The 6000-nt window shown below is 35.6% G+C and overlaps 1 long non-coding RNA gene across 1 annotated transcript in view; it reads right to left on the bottom strand.

Annotated features, from left to right (window-relative positions):
* Positions 1–273: 273 nt before the first annotated feature.
* LOC149623401 (uncharacterized) overlaps positions 274–6000 on the bottom strand; it is a 46808-nt gene continuing 41081 nt past the window's right edge. The window contains exon 3 of the long non-coding RNA XR_016374917.1: positions 274–345. This is a non-coding gene — a long non-coding RNA (uncharacterized LOC149623401). The remainder of the gene's footprint in view (positions 346–6000) is intronic.

Raw genomic sequence — 6000 nt, 5'->3', positions numbered from 1 at the left:
CTTTCAATTCATTGGTCTATTTCGCAAGACAAGAGCTTTGCGATAGTTAAAAGCGCAAACAAAATTGTAAAATAAATTTTGGAAGGTAAATAAATAAATAAATAAATTCATTCCGTAATTTCAACGAAAGGTAAAGAATAAACGTCTGGTATTAAAAAGGTTTAAAATAAAAGCATAAAATTGAGCACTTAAGTTGCCCTTTAATAAATATAAATAGAAAAATGTTTAGGACTTACCAAAAAAGGTTTTCGTGAAAATCCACTCGTTTTTTTTCGGTGTGTCAATTCTCAATTATTTTATTAATTGAAGATCGTTAATGTCTTGGATTTGGAGCGGACAAATATCCTGTAATTACACAAAAAAAGGTAATATTTTTAAATTTTAAAAGAGTTATTATGTTACGTAGCACAAAATGTCATAAAAAGTTACATTTTCGACTAAAAATCGCGCCCATAAAACCACCCATACCACCCTTGGAACATACTTCATGGTGGCTGATATCAGAAGTAAGATGAAACTAGAAGTACTGAGCTAACCCAATTCTTCACTTGGCGAAAGAGAATATTCTTGATAACACACCAACGGTTGGCCCTCTGGTAGCGGTTTCTGAATTTTCCCTCCAAAACGTGAGACGCTCGTGGCGGTAGACGGACGAACTAGATTCAAGTACCCGTGTCCGTGTTCCGCGGGGGGAAGGGGGTAGGAAATTTTTTGGAACTCGACCAATTTTTTTCGCTCTAGTTTTAGCGCGTGGGAAGTGGCATAAAATCCTCAAATTTGTTCACTAGTGCCAGGATCTATTACCAATTCTAGAGCTCTTTACTTCTAGTCTCATCTTAGTTCTGCTGATATGCATTAGCAAATTACAAACAGACCTTTATGTGACGTAATTTGCGCCATAACAATTTTGATTTTTGAATATCAAATAAAATTTTATCACAAAAATGACTCTACTTCAATCCAAAGACGACATTTAACAATGAATAAAAAATAAAATAAAAAGCGGTTCCACATTTTGCATATCTAAAACACCCCTTTTTTAAAAAAAGGAATATATGTTAAGTTTTTTAACTCAATATCGTCAGAGGGAGGCATAAACATCTATCCGATCTATTCAATATATAGTCCAGAAAAAGAGGCATCAAAAACAGGAGCCAAATTTGCGACAACCTCCTTTCAAAACCAATGCCATACCAGCTACAAATAAATAAAAGAAGAAATAAATGGAAAATAATATCGACCAGGACACTATGGTACATGTACTGTATTACCCAGACCCACCCTGATGCAAAAAAAAAAATATACAATTGCACTACCAAAAAATCTTTTTTCCTCTCTCTCTATACACAGATGTCAGAAATTCGTTAACGCAAAAGTTACCAATAACTTCGTTTGAGCGATCATTTATGGCAGTGTTGCCCGTCGGGGTTTTTTTTCAGCCCGTCATTTTTAAAGATGGCGGAAATTTACGCCCCAAAAACCATAAAACCTGTCTGTAGAATGTAGAGCAAAACAGTGTAATAAATATTATTGAAATAGATTGAAGTGTGCGGTCGTTATTCCTTGAAGAAGATTTTTCACATTAATGACCGCCATTTTTCAAGATGGCCACGGATTGGAAAAAATGTTTTCTTAGAGTGTGTCCACTACTTAAGAGTAACGACTCTACAAAAGTTCAGACTTTTAAGTAAAGTGGTTTGGGCTGGGCGTTGATTCAGTTAGGACTTTGATTTATGGATAAGTACAAGTTGTACAAAGCTCTCCGCCATATTTCAAAATGGCGACCCGAAAACTTCGATAACGCTAGTTTAATTCACTTTTGACGTGGCTCGAAAGTTCTATTCAAGTTAAGAAAGACTTTTTCTATTTTTCTTTATGCGTAAAAAAAGGAGGGGGGGGAAACATTTTTGGAGAAAAGAAAGTAAATGTTCCTAGTGCACCCACCGCTAGGGGCAGACTGGGGTAACTCCTCCTTCTTTTAATGCAGTCCCCGATTTAAAATTTAAGCGGAAGTATTGCATTGGAGAAAAGGGGGAGGAGTTTATTCAACCCTGCAGCGGCTGCCAAAGGATAAAATTCTCAGGCAGGAAAAAAAAATATAAAATACATTCAACATTGGGGAAAGAAAAAGAAAAAATCCTTATTTCCTTGGTGGAATTTTAATTCGGGCGAGAGGGAGATTCAAAACGTTGCTGGATAAGAAAAGAAAATTGAGAAATAAAACCAAATTTTGTATCCAGATGGTGAAATTCTTCAATTCTGCCCATGCATAAAGCTCTAGACAAATTATAGTTTTAACCTAAGGAACCTATAGGGAGAATAAGTATGACACTCACGCAGTTATCGTAGTGCTCTCCTGTCTCTATGAAATGAAACTATACAGTGTTCATACAACTTTTTTGAGACCGATTTCCACGTTTTTTCCCATATATTTCCCTGAGTTTCCCATGTTTTTCCCATATATTTCCCTGATGTTTCCAGGTTCTTTCCCATATATGGGGTAAAAACAACGAAAGTGATTTTTTATAGTTGAAGCAAACCCCTTCAGAGCAAATTTTCACGATTTCCCTGAGTTTTACTAAAAATTCTAAATTTCCCTGAGTTTTTCTCAAATATTTATTTTCCTGAGTTTTCCAAGTTTGTACGAACACTATAATGACGCGCAAAATACAGGCTGCATGTTCCAATTGCACTCCAGCGTATCACCCCTCTTTGGAGACACGTTATGCCAAGGCTAAGGAGTGGGATGCAACTATAGGAAATAGTACATATAATGGCGATGTCCATGGAAATTTCCAAAAAGCCCATTAAACCGTCTATCCCTCTCAAATTAACAAATCAGTGTACATTTTATCCTTTACTAAAAAAGTTATTTCATTGACGCGGGGCCAAACAAATGAAGTCCTGGCAATTATTTATTCCCGTTTCTTATAAATAAATAAATTCTTGGTTCTACATTATAATAAAAGGAATCAATATGTCGACTCTTTTCAATGCCCGTGATTGTCGCGTCCCAAAACATGTGACGTCAAAACAACAAAATCCATACGACCATTACATCGGGTATCTTTGGTATACACGAGAAGCGTGGAGGGGTCGCGTCGTAACGTTTTAATGGATTTCTACCTCGCTTAGTAATACAAATGAAAAGAAACACTAACCAATCACGGGAAAGCAGGTAGATTAGTCGATGCGCCGTTTTCAACTACCTCCGCACGGTGAAGCTAAAATGCCATGCCTAATTCAAACATACGTTACATTTTGCCTTTCTTATATGATAGTGCTAATTAAACATCCTCAACTTAAAGGAATAGCGACGTTGTTTAAAAATTATCTCAAATCTAAAGAAAACCTTTTTTGAGAGTTTAAACTCTTCTGATTCCAAAAATATGCTTGATCAATATTTAAATATGAGGGAAAACACAGAAAAAAACCCTCGAAAACTTGAAATTTGGGGGGCAAAAGCAAATTTGCGGAGAAGATTTTTGGCGGGTTTTTCTCCTTGAAACGTCACCCACGGCATCTCGCGGAAAAGCCAAGCGCGAGCGTCCGAGACTCCCGAGTCTACTAATGCCGCGCGAATCTGAATAAAATAGGCTTAACGCGGTGCTGAGACACTAACAGGTGTCACGTGAGCGACATCAAGAGAGAAAATTTCTCCTTACTACGTCATCAAACGAAACAAAATTCTAACTTGGCTTTTTCCAAACACAATACTTTGATTGCAATTTTATAAATTGGTACGAAACCAAATAAAGAAGTAAACATATCATAATAAACTAGATTTTTTCAAGGATTTTTCGCATTTTGAGTTTGTGGATGACGAAAATTATGTCACTAACACTTTAAGAAGAACTATATGGTTTCAATAATGTCTCAGTGCAGTAATATCAAAACTTATAAAACATCAACTTATGATAAAGAATTTCTCATTTACGTTTGTTTTCCTTAATACAAAACAATAACAGAGGGAAAAAAGATGATTTAGACAGTCATAAATATGGTCGGCACCAAAAACTAACATTAGCTAAATCGCTTCCGAAATAAATTAGGCCACAACTTTTGAAACTTGATCTCTCGAGCCCCTTTTCTGGTCCAGAAAACACGGGGAATTAATTTCCGAGTATTTAAAGTTTTGGGTCAACTATGTGGCTTAAAATACCGTTTCCTCTATTTTTAGTTATATCACAGCCAGTTTTGAATTGTTACTAAACTGGAAGTTGGAATAGAGTTTGGAATTTCATAAAAAAATCTTTTTTTAATAAGTATCACCTTACAATACACTTTCCTAAGTATTGGTCTTAGGTAATGAGTCTCGAAAAACTGCAGCCCCGGAGCAGAGATGGAAGTTGTATTCTTTCCTCCCGCCTTTATGGGCGCGCACCTGGTGAAACGTCATTTTTAAAACAGCCTATTCGCTAGGAGTATATACCTCTTTTATAAAGTAGTACAGGAGCGTATACTGGTGGCGGATTTGGGGTAAACAGAAGCCATGGCCCACTGTGATCTCCATATCTAACTGTAACCCGACAAAAAAGGAAATCACAGTAGGTTATGCTTTAATTTTCCTCCTGTTTGGTGGAGAAAACTAAATAAAGATGGCGTAGTAGTCTGTTTAGTTTTGCCTCGCATGGACAATGCTATTTCGGCAGACCCATACTTATGGAAAGCACTGGAATCTATACTATTTTAGCAGCTTGGTCGTGAATATTTTTTTATATACGTTGTCAAGTAACTACCATACCATCTGGTTCGACTACGAACGACACTTTTACAATTGCGGAGTTCTTTGCATTTGAAAGACTTATTTCTCTATATATGAACTACATTTCTTTAGGAATAAAAAAAAATATGCATATTATTCGAAGCACGAGCTCAATTTACGTTTGAGGAAAAAGGAAAAAGAACAAGATGGTCTCGCCCATAATTAAGCCACATCGTTTACGTATTCTAGCTATCCCTGCTTCGATAAATTTACTTTTAGTGAAATATATCCTAATATACAGGTGAGAAGGGAATATATTTTCATTGGATGCTGGGTAAAGTGAATCAGTCATCGGCAACGTCCTACTTCCTCATTTCCTTCATTTCTATTAGTCTTCGTTAATACTTCGACTACTTTACGGGTAAAGGTATTACTCCTATCGATACAATGGAGCTAAATTAAAAACAACGAACGAAACAAGTTCTACTACTACTACTACTTCTTCTTCTACACACCAGGTCAAACTAATAGTCCATCGTATATATATATACGATGAGGCTTAAAATACAACGTCAACATATTGCATCCTTCAAAATCTTTGCATTTTCAATATTACCCTACATTTCCGAATATAAAACATTTTGAAAGTCGGTTAAAAAAAGTTCAAAGTTTCACGAATACCAAACCCACTCCAAGACTGTCCCAAAACAATACGTACTACTCCTGATAACGCTACAACCAACTTCAAAATTGTCTTGTAATATAAACCATAGATAATGTATAACATTATTTTAAAAAAAAATCAGTATTCTAAATATACAGATTCATATTTTGACTTGGGTACATATATTTGAGAAAATTAAACTTAAGTAATTTAAAATGCAGAACCAAGTAAATTTTTCAGCAGTGGCAAGATAATTCTAATTATAACGAGGAGAAACATTAAGTACGCATATTTTAACATTAAGAACCAATTAAAGATAAACCTTTCTCAATCCATTAAAGTTAAACTAACGCGTTAAAGTCTCAACCCCCCCCCCCCCCCCAAAAAAACTCAAACTTTTAAATCTCTCTTAAATCGGTGGAAAAGGTTTGGATCGAATTTCTTTACCAAAAACTATTTCATTCGTCTGATATACCGCGGGCAGAAAAAATATACGAGATGCTGTGCTATGTCTAGAGAACATGGAAAAAGCTTAGACTTCAAACTGTAAGGATAAAGTGCCACCCAATGTTCGTAAAGGCTTACTTTTAACCAAGTTATCCTGACAGTGGTAAAAAATATATTTCTTATA

The sequence above is a fragment of the Phalangium opilio genome, unplaced genomic scaffold (assembly GCF_054372755.1).
Source record: "Phalangium opilio isolate 3A_F unplaced genomic scaffold, DU_Popi_V2 ptg000113l_1, whole genome shotgun sequence".
Taxonomy (NCBI): Eukaryota; Metazoa; Arthropoda; class Arachnida; order Opiliones; family Phalangiidae; genus Phalangium; species Phalangium opilio.
The sequence above is the reverse complement of the archived record's forward strand: the minus strand, read 5'-3'. Positions and strand labels throughout refer to the sequence as shown.